Source organism: Nicotiana sylvestris, chromosome 11, assembly GCF_000393655.2.
Source record: "Nicotiana sylvestris chromosome 11, ASM39365v2, whole genome shotgun sequence".
Lineage (NCBI taxonomy): Eukaryota > Viridiplantae > Streptophyta > Magnoliopsida > Solanales > Solanaceae > Nicotiana > Nicotiana sylvestris.
Genome location: NC_091067.1, coordinates 9,910,048 through 9,919,443, shown reverse-complemented (window position 1 = coordinate 9,919,443; position 9,396 = coordinate 9,910,048).

The following is a 9,396-nucleotide window of genomic DNA, read 5'->3' as shown; positions in this document are numbered from 1 at the left end:
TTAGAAGAAGTTCCAAAGAAGAGAAAAGACAAGCCTGTACCTGAGGGTGAATTGATTCCCAAAGCAACACAGGAGGTAAGGAAATATGATACAATTTCAGCACCTGTGAATGTTCCAAGGCCACCACCACCTTTCCTACAAAGATTGCAGAAAAAGAATGACGATCGCATGTTTAACAAATTTCTCTCTATGTTGAGTCAGATTCAATTGAATATTCCATTGGTAGATGCGATTCGTGATATTTCAAAATATGCCAAATACATAAAAGACATTGTGGCTAACAAGAGGAGACTGACTGAATTTGAAACAGTTGCACTTACTGAAGAGTGCACTTCAAGGGTCCAAAATAAGCTTCCTCAAAAGCTTAAGGACCCTGGCAGCTTTACTATCCCTGTGAGAATAGGCAATGTTGATGTAGGCCATGCACTTTGTGATTTGGGAGCAAGCATAAATATGATGCCATTGTATTTGTACAAACAATTGGGTTTGGGAGCTCCAAAACCCACCACAGTGATGTTGCAACTAGCAGACAGGTCCATAGCTTACCCGGAAGGGGTGATAGAAGATGTGCTACTGAAAATTGGGAAATTTATTTTCCCGGCTAATTTTATTATCTTGGATTTTCAGGCCGATGAAAAAGTTCCTATTATATTGGGAAGACCTCTCTTGGCTACAGGTGATGCTATAATTAAAGTAAGAGAAGGAAAAATGATCATGAGAGTTGACAACGAGGAAGCTGTTTTTAATGTATATAAAGCAATTCAACTTCCTCGGCAGTATGAAGAATTGTCTATGATATCTGTCATGGAGATTGATGAATAACTTGTTACCTCAAGTGTATATTTGCAAGATTCTTTATAAAAAGCAATTGTGTTGTTTGAAAGTTTGGAGATTAATGATGAGGTTGAGGAGATGAAACATACTTTGAATGCAACATGTGAATATATAAAAGGTTTTAATCCCTTTGAACCTTTGAACATGCCAGATGGTCCTCTTCTGAAGCCCTCTGTTGAAGAAGCTCCCAAATTGGAATTAAAGCCTTTACCTTCTCACCTTCATTATGCTTATTTGGGTAGTTCTGAAACGTTACCTGTTATTATTTCTACTGACTTGTCTGAATTGCAGGAGGAGAAATTGTTAAGAGTACTACGTGAGCATAAAAGAGCAATTGGGTGGACAATGTCCGACATAAGAGGTATTAGTCCAGCTTTTTGCATGCATAAAATTCTCATGGAGGAAGAGCACAAGCCAAGCATAGAAGAACAACGCCGCCTAAATCCGAACATGAAAGAGGTGGTAAGAAAAGAAGTGATTAAATGGCTTGATGCAGGTATTGTATTTCCAATATCTGATAGCAAATGGGTAAGTCCAGTCCAATGTGTTCCAAAGAAAGGAGGAATGACCGTAGTGACAAATGAAAATAATGATTTGATTCCCATTAGAACTGTTACTGGGTGGAGGATTTGCATAGATTATAGAAAATTGAATAATGCCACCCGAAAAGACCATTTCCCCTTCCCTTTATTGACCAAATGCTTGATAGATTAGCCGGGCAGGAATCTACTGTTTTTTGGATGGCTACTCGGGATATAATCAAATTGTTATAGCCCCAGAAGACCAAGAAAAGACCATATTTACATGCCCCTATGGGACATATGCATTTAAAAGAATGCCATTTGGTCTTTGCAATGCACCTGCGACTTTTCAAAGGTGTATGATGGCTATTTTCACTGATATGGTTGAAAAATTTGTGGAAGTATTTATGGATGATTTTTCTGTATTTGGATGTTCTTTTGATGAATGTTTAATGAATCTTGATAAAGTCCTTGCTAGGTGTGAAGAAATAAATTTGGTACTAAATTGGGAAAAATGCCATTTCATGGTACGAGAAGGCATAGTCTTAGGGCATAAAGTGTCCAAGAATGGATTGCAGGTGGACAAAGCAAAGGTGGAAGTAATTGAAAAATTACCTTCACCAACATCAGTTAGAGGCATTCGCAGTTTCTTAGGCCATGCGGGTTTTTACCGTCGTTTCATCAAGGATTTTTCAAAAATCTCATCTCCTTTGTGCAGGCTTCTTGAGAAAGATACATCTTTCAAGTTTGATGATGCTTGTCTGAAAACATTTGATGAGCTGAAATGAAGATTAGTTAATGCACCGATTATCATTTCTCCAGATTGGAAACTTCCATTTGAATTGATGTGTGATGCAAGTGATATAGCCATTGGAGCTGTTTTGGGGCAGCGGAAGGAGAAAATATTTTGTTCCATTCACTATGCGAGTAGAACTCTTAATTCATCTCAAATGAATTACACTGTTACTGAAAAAGAGTTGCTCGCAGTAGTATGGGCATTTGATAAGTTTAGATCCTATCTAGTGGGGACAAAAGTCATAGTTTACACAGATCACTCAGCTATAAGGTATTTATTTGCAAAGAAAGATGCCAAGCCAAGGTTAATTCGATGGGTTCTTCTTTTGCAGGAATTTGATTTGGAGATTCGAGATCGAAAGGGAATAGAGAATCAGGTTACAGATCATTTATCCAGGCTGGAAAATAGAGGCAATGTCACTGGAGGAGAATCAATCAAAGAAATATTCCCTGACGAACATTTGCTAGCCATCACTTCGGATGAAACCCCGTGGTATGTTGATTATGTGAATTTCATTGCAAGTGGGGTGACTCCACCAGAATTCACAGCTGACCATAGAAGAAAGTTCTTACATGATGTGAGATTCTACATGTGGGATGAGCCTTTTCTATACAAGCAATGCGCAGATCAACTGGTAAGAAGGTGTGTCCCTGAGGAGGAGATGAATGCAATATTGCATGACTGTCATTCTTCTCTTTATGGAGGTTATCATGGGGGAGACAGAACTGCACAAAAGGTTTTGCAATCAGGTTTTTATTGGCCAAAATTATTTAAAGATGCACATGCTTTTATTAAAAATTGTGACAGGTGCCAAAGAACCGGAACGATCACGAAGAAGCACGAGATGCCTTTACAAAATATTTTAGCAGTAGAACTCTTTGATGTCTGGGGAATAGATTTCATGGGACCATTTCCGTATTCTAATGGGCACAAATATATTTTGGTTGCAGTGTATTATGTGTCTAAGTGGGTTGAGGCCATTGCTCTTCCTACTAATGATGCGAAGGTAGTGGTAAGTTTTGTGAAGAAACACATTTTCACACGCTTTGGAACTCCAAGGGTGTTGATAAGTGATGGAGGAACACACTTTTGCAACAAATTGTTGAAAAATGTTCTAGCAAAATATGGTGTAAGACACAAGGTTGCTACTGCATATCACCCTCAAACGAGTGGTCAAGTTGAAGTGTCAAACAGGGAGGTAAAACAGATTTTGGAGAAAACTGTGAGCGCAAATAGGAAAGATTGGTCCGGTAAGTTAGAAGATGCATTGTGGGCTTACCGAACTGCATACAAGACTCCAATAGGTACTTCTCCATACAGGTTGGTTTATGGAAAAGCATGTCATTTGCCTGTTGAGATAGAACATAAAGCTTATTGGGCAATCAAAAAGCTAAATATGAATATGGACTTAGCTGGAGAAAAAAGACTGCTACAACTCAATGAACTTGATGAGTTTCGGTTGCATGCTTATGAAAATGCCAAGTTATATAAAGAAAAGACCAAGAAGTGGCACGACAAACACATCCAACATCGTGAGTTTGAGCCGGGTCAAGAAGTTCTCTTGTTCAACTCAAGGCTAAAGCTTTTTCCTGGAAAGCTTAAGTCCCGTTGGGCAGGCCCTTTTGTTGTAGTAAGTGTAACTCCTCATGGAACAGTTGAATTGCGAAACATTAATTCAACAGGCACGTTCTTGGTAAATGGGCAACGAATTAAACACTATTGGGGTGGTGACATTCAACGTCACAAAACCTCAGTAGATTTAATTGATGTATAATGCAATATGGCGTAGTGCCGCGACATTAAATCAGGCACTGTGTGGGAGGCAACCCACAAATGTATTGTAAATATAGTTTGTAAATGAGAATTTATAACTTGGCCTTCTTGAGAAGATAAAAAAAAGAAAAAAAAAGAGAGAGAAACGTTCAGTGATTAGCGCGGGTGCGCATAACCAGCGCATGACCCGCGCTAATCAGGTTTCCGTCTGCCTCGGAAAAAACTGACTAGCGCGGGAGCGCATGACTAGCGCACGACCCGCGTTAGTCACAGATAACTTCATTTTAATTTTTTTTTACTTCTTTAACTTAATAATACCCCCCACAACCTAAAAACCCCCATTCTACTAACTCAATCTGAAAACACTCCCCCTCACTCTCCTTCTTCTTCATTAACACCCCACCTCTTCTTCATCATCAAATCTCCCCACCTCTTCATTCACCCTATACCCCATCTCCTCTAAGGTATGTCTTCTTCATCTTCATCTTATTAGTTAATTTTTTTTTATTTTTTAGATTAATTTCGTTTTTATGATGAACATAGTTTTAATTTTCTATTTTTTTTGTTTGATTTTCAATTTCTTTGCATATATTTAGTATAATGACTTCAATTGTTTCCTTGTTTAGTTTTATTATGTAACATTATTATGTGGTTGTCAAGATTGTATATGTTTAGGATAGTTTCTTAAATTTTTTCTTATTTAACATTAGAATGTAGCATTTATAGAAGATTTAAACATATGTTTGATATTTGGTTGAGTTGAGGAAGTGAAAAATTAGGAATATGGTGGTGTAAAGCAGTAATTGGGTTGGTTGATGGTGAATACATTGTGACATAGGGTTGGAAAAAGCTTGAAACTCAACATGCTCACAATGTGTTTGAAAAAATGCCTCTTTGGAGGAAGTGAAGTGACCAACTATGCGGTGAAGTCTGAGTAGCCCGGTTTGGTCACCCAATTGAATAGGGCTAACTCTAAACTACTTGCAGGTACCATGGCCCCTCGTAAACGCTCAGCATCAAGTTCCTCATCCGAACGCCCAGCTACAGCAAATGTTGGTGGACGGCCCAGAAAATCAGTTGATACTAGGCAATTCAACAGTCAAAAGTTTGTGTCAGCCAAGGCACAGGACAGATTTAACAAAAAGGAGGAGAAAACAATAGTGCCTGAACAAGCAATAGATGCAAATGCTTTGGCTATTAATTGTCCAAACCTAGCAAACGAGTTGAAGAGGCGTGGGCTTGACATATTCTTCGAGGAGCCAATCACGGCGAATGTAATGCTAGTGAGGGAATATTATGCCAACCTTCCGGAACATGATAACTACAATGTTACAGTCCGAAAGCGACAAGTCAATGCATCTATAGAAACAATTCGGGATGTGTACAGGCTACCCCCAGTGGAGGAAGATTACATAGATATGTTCCAGGCATATAACAGCAAGCTAATACCATGGTCCACGTTCACCGCCATAATTTGTCGCCCAGATGCAAATATCCAATGGTATAAATATGGGAACAAGTTCCACGCTAATGCCCTGAAGTTCGAGGCCAAATGTTGGTTGTACTTCATCAACATCCATCTCTTGCCTTCCAAGAATTTGACTGAAGTAAACATCCCTCGAGTTTGCTTAATATGGTATTTCATGAATAGGGCATGGTTTGATGTACCATTGTTGATACATAAAGAAATGTTCCAGAGGGTTAGAATTCAACGCTACGGGTTGTATTACCCATCTCTTGTCACCCTACTGTGCCTTCGAGCCAATGTACCAAACAATCTTGCTGCAGATGGACGACTAGCTAAAGTCAATCCTTTCACGGCAAAAATGGTCACCACAGGTAAGGAAGTTGTACATCCAGCTGAATTGGTTGCTGTTGATTCTGATGACAGTGACGATGAGGAAGGAGAGGAGCAACAAGAAGGAGCTGACGATGTGGAAATGGCAGAAGTTGCACAACCTGCACAACCACAAACTTTTGATGCAGCAAGACCGTCTAGGGCTGGTCGGGGACAAAGGATAGACCGCATGGAGCAAGAAATCACTGAAATTAAAACATCAGTGACAGTTCTGGGGAGACGTGTTGATGAAATACAAGTTCAGCAGAAGAAAACGGAAAGCCGGCTCATGGGTTGGCTTCGTACAATTGGTCGAGCATGCAATGTGGATTCAGGTTCTGTCTCCGACCAGGAGTGACTCCTCGGGGAAGTATCTTTGCTTTATCTCTTGTTTATAATGAAAGACATGGGGACATGTCTCGCTTTAAGTGTGGGGTGGAGGATTCCTTTAAACATATGTTTAACTGTTCTTAAATGTTTTGGATGGTAGTAATTATTATGGATTTTTAGGTTGTTTCAATTATTTTGGATTGTTGGAATGTTTTGGGATTGCGTGACTATTTCACTTTTGTTTTTAAATGTTTTGGTGATTTAGTATTGTTGGAATAATTGTTGTCTGTTCTTAAACATTTTCAGTAGATTTTTTGTTTTAGTAGTTATATTGGCGCGGCCCGATGACGGATTCTTTTAGATAGGAGTTCTTGAGGGACTGAGCTCATAGAAAACAACAAAAAGATTTTTGTTTTTATTGTTTTGTATTTTTAGGTAGTATAACAATTCCCCCTTGGTTTTTCTTTAAGCCGCGGTTCTTTTCCAAGGGTTTATCTTGAACCGGGCATAGGTAGTTTTAATTTTTTTTTTATATTTTTTTTATTTGTAGACTAAAATAATGAGTTATAAGCTATAGAAAAATGAACTCATAGCATTGACACACCTGAACACAATAGACCCTAGAGTGTAACGCTTAGTCTTAATTGTTGAATCCTACTGAAAGTGCCTTAATTTGTATGTTTGTACTAAATTGAATGCTCGTAATGGAGTGTCTTGATGAGCTGATCTGGAATGAGTCATATGCCATGTGTGGTGAGTATTTGTGTAGTCCATGTGTTGTACTTGTGTCTAGAACTTGCCTGGTATGTGAGTTGAAGCGAAATTTGAGGTGATGCTCGGTTTGAAAAATGATGTTAGGCTTTCTTTGACCTTTTTGAGCTTAATTGCTTATTAAAAATAAAATTTGTCCCTAGTTAACCCTTTTGAGCCTTCAGACTTTTTGTTTGGCACCCGCATTACAAGCCCATACCCTTTTGTTCTTAATTGACATTGTTTTGATCCTTTTACCTCTTAAAGCACTTTAATTGTGAGAAGAGCGCTAAAAGAAGTAAGAAGGAAATAAGTGTGGGGTGGCTTTTGAGTGGAACCAATAAAAGGATGAAAGGTGCACTTATGTTGTAAACGAATACACCACTAGCAGAAATTGAGTGACAAGAAAAATTACATTGTGTTTTGCTCTAGCTAGTGGGAATGAATTAATAGAGTGCTTAAAGAAGAAGGGCGTATATGTGGGATGACATTGTGTATAAATGAGAAGTGGGTTGAAGAATTTATGCTGAAAATTGCTCGTGTGATATGTTAAAGTGCTTAGGGATTGAGTCATTATTCCTAATACATCCTACCCGTCCCTTAGCCCACATTACAACCATGAAAAAGTCCTAATTGATTTTGGATTGAGCTAGCCTACATTAGTAGAGATTTACATTAAGGGCAAGCTTATGGTACCAATTGCATGCATGTGACCTCTTTTGTGAGAGTGAGTGATTTCCTTGATATATGTGAATATATGAATTGAATGTGGTGGATTGAACTCAGTTTTTGTTGATGTAATTGTGAGGGCATATGAATCGTGACAGAGAAGCAAGTCTTGATTTCTGTGTAGAGTACTTTGAGAAAGTGTAAATATTGCATAGCACTTGAGAGTTGACTTTGAGGCTAGGATTGTTCACTGCTAGGCGTAATATATGTACAATGTTCTAGGTGTAATGCGTGAGGAGAAATGGTTGAGTGAAGAATTCTCTAAAAAGAATATAGTAGATTGCTCGAGTACTAGCAATAAGCTAAGTGTGGGGTGTTGATAATAGGCTAAATTGTTTAATATAGCCTATGTTTTAGCTCAACTTAAGGATGGTTTACTATTGTAAATGTTCAAATAATGCAAAAATTGGCTATAATCATGACTTTAATGTCTCACAGGAGTTCAATAAACAAATGAGGATTTATGATGGTAATCAAGTGAAAAATGGAGTCAAATGATGAAAAGTTGAGCAGCAACATCTTAACAAGAGAAAACCCCACTAGTGCGGGTCATGCGCTCCCGCGCTAGTTCAATTGTTTTGGACAGAAAGAAACCTCACTAGCGCGGGTCATGCGCTCCGGCGCTAGTCCTGTCCGGGAAATCAATTATTTGGGGGTAAAATTGGAATTCCTTCTTAATCCCACTCAATTTACAAAAAGCAAAGACTCCATTATTGGAAGATCAGATTTGCTAAAAAAGGAGAAGAAGAACAACATCTTGGAGCAAGGATTCAAAGAGTTCTTCTAAACTTTCTTCTATTTGCTTGTTAATATTATGTTTAAAACTTTTATTGTTGATTTTTGTATGATTATGAGTAGCTAAAAACTCTAGTATTCTTGGGTCATGGATGTTAGATAATTATGTTATTTGAAGCTTAGATTGAAGATATTGAATTTATTGTTATGAGTTGTTTATTTGATTCTGCTTCTAATTATTTTACTGCGTAGCTAACATTGAAATATTATTTACGAATCTTGAGTTAAACTTGAAAAAGAAAATTATTGATTGCATATAGAATCAAATAGAGCAAGATCCGGATCCTGGGCATCGGGTGAAAGATTCGCAATTAAGATAGACATATACTTAATTGCCTTGTTTGGTTGAAAAATAGGACTTGTAAATGCATTCTTGCTAATATTAATACCATAGACATATAGGTATTAGTTTAACTTGAATAGATGCATAAGAACTCGAAAGATTCTTATGAATATTATTAACCTTATAATCAATAACCCGAATAATTCAATAAATCAATCTTAAGCTAAAATAGTAACATGCTCTAGCAAGTCCATGACCCTGAAATATATTTACCCAAATTGTTATAAAAATATTGTGAAATTGGTGTAGTAATTTTGTATTGAATTATTGTTTAATTATTAAGTAAATTGTAAATTGGTTCTTTATATATTTTGTGATAATTTAGCTTGAATTGATAGTTGTTTGAGTCTACATCAGTCGATAAGTTGATCACAATTTCTCGTGGGAACGATACTCTACTTACTACTATATTACTTGTCGATCGCGTGCACTTGCGTGAGTGTTTTGGTTGCAACAAGTTTTTGCCGATGACGTACGGCCCGATCCAACAAAAATGTAAAGTGTCCACTGCCAAGGGTCGAATGACGCGAACCATAGATGCATCTATTACCCCACTCGTGAATCACACATGCGACGCAGTCAATTTTAAATAAACAATCACCCTGCTCGCGAATCATACATGCAACGCAGGTACTCATAGAATACATGCTCAAACAGTCAATTAAAAATTTATTGGGGAACATTTATC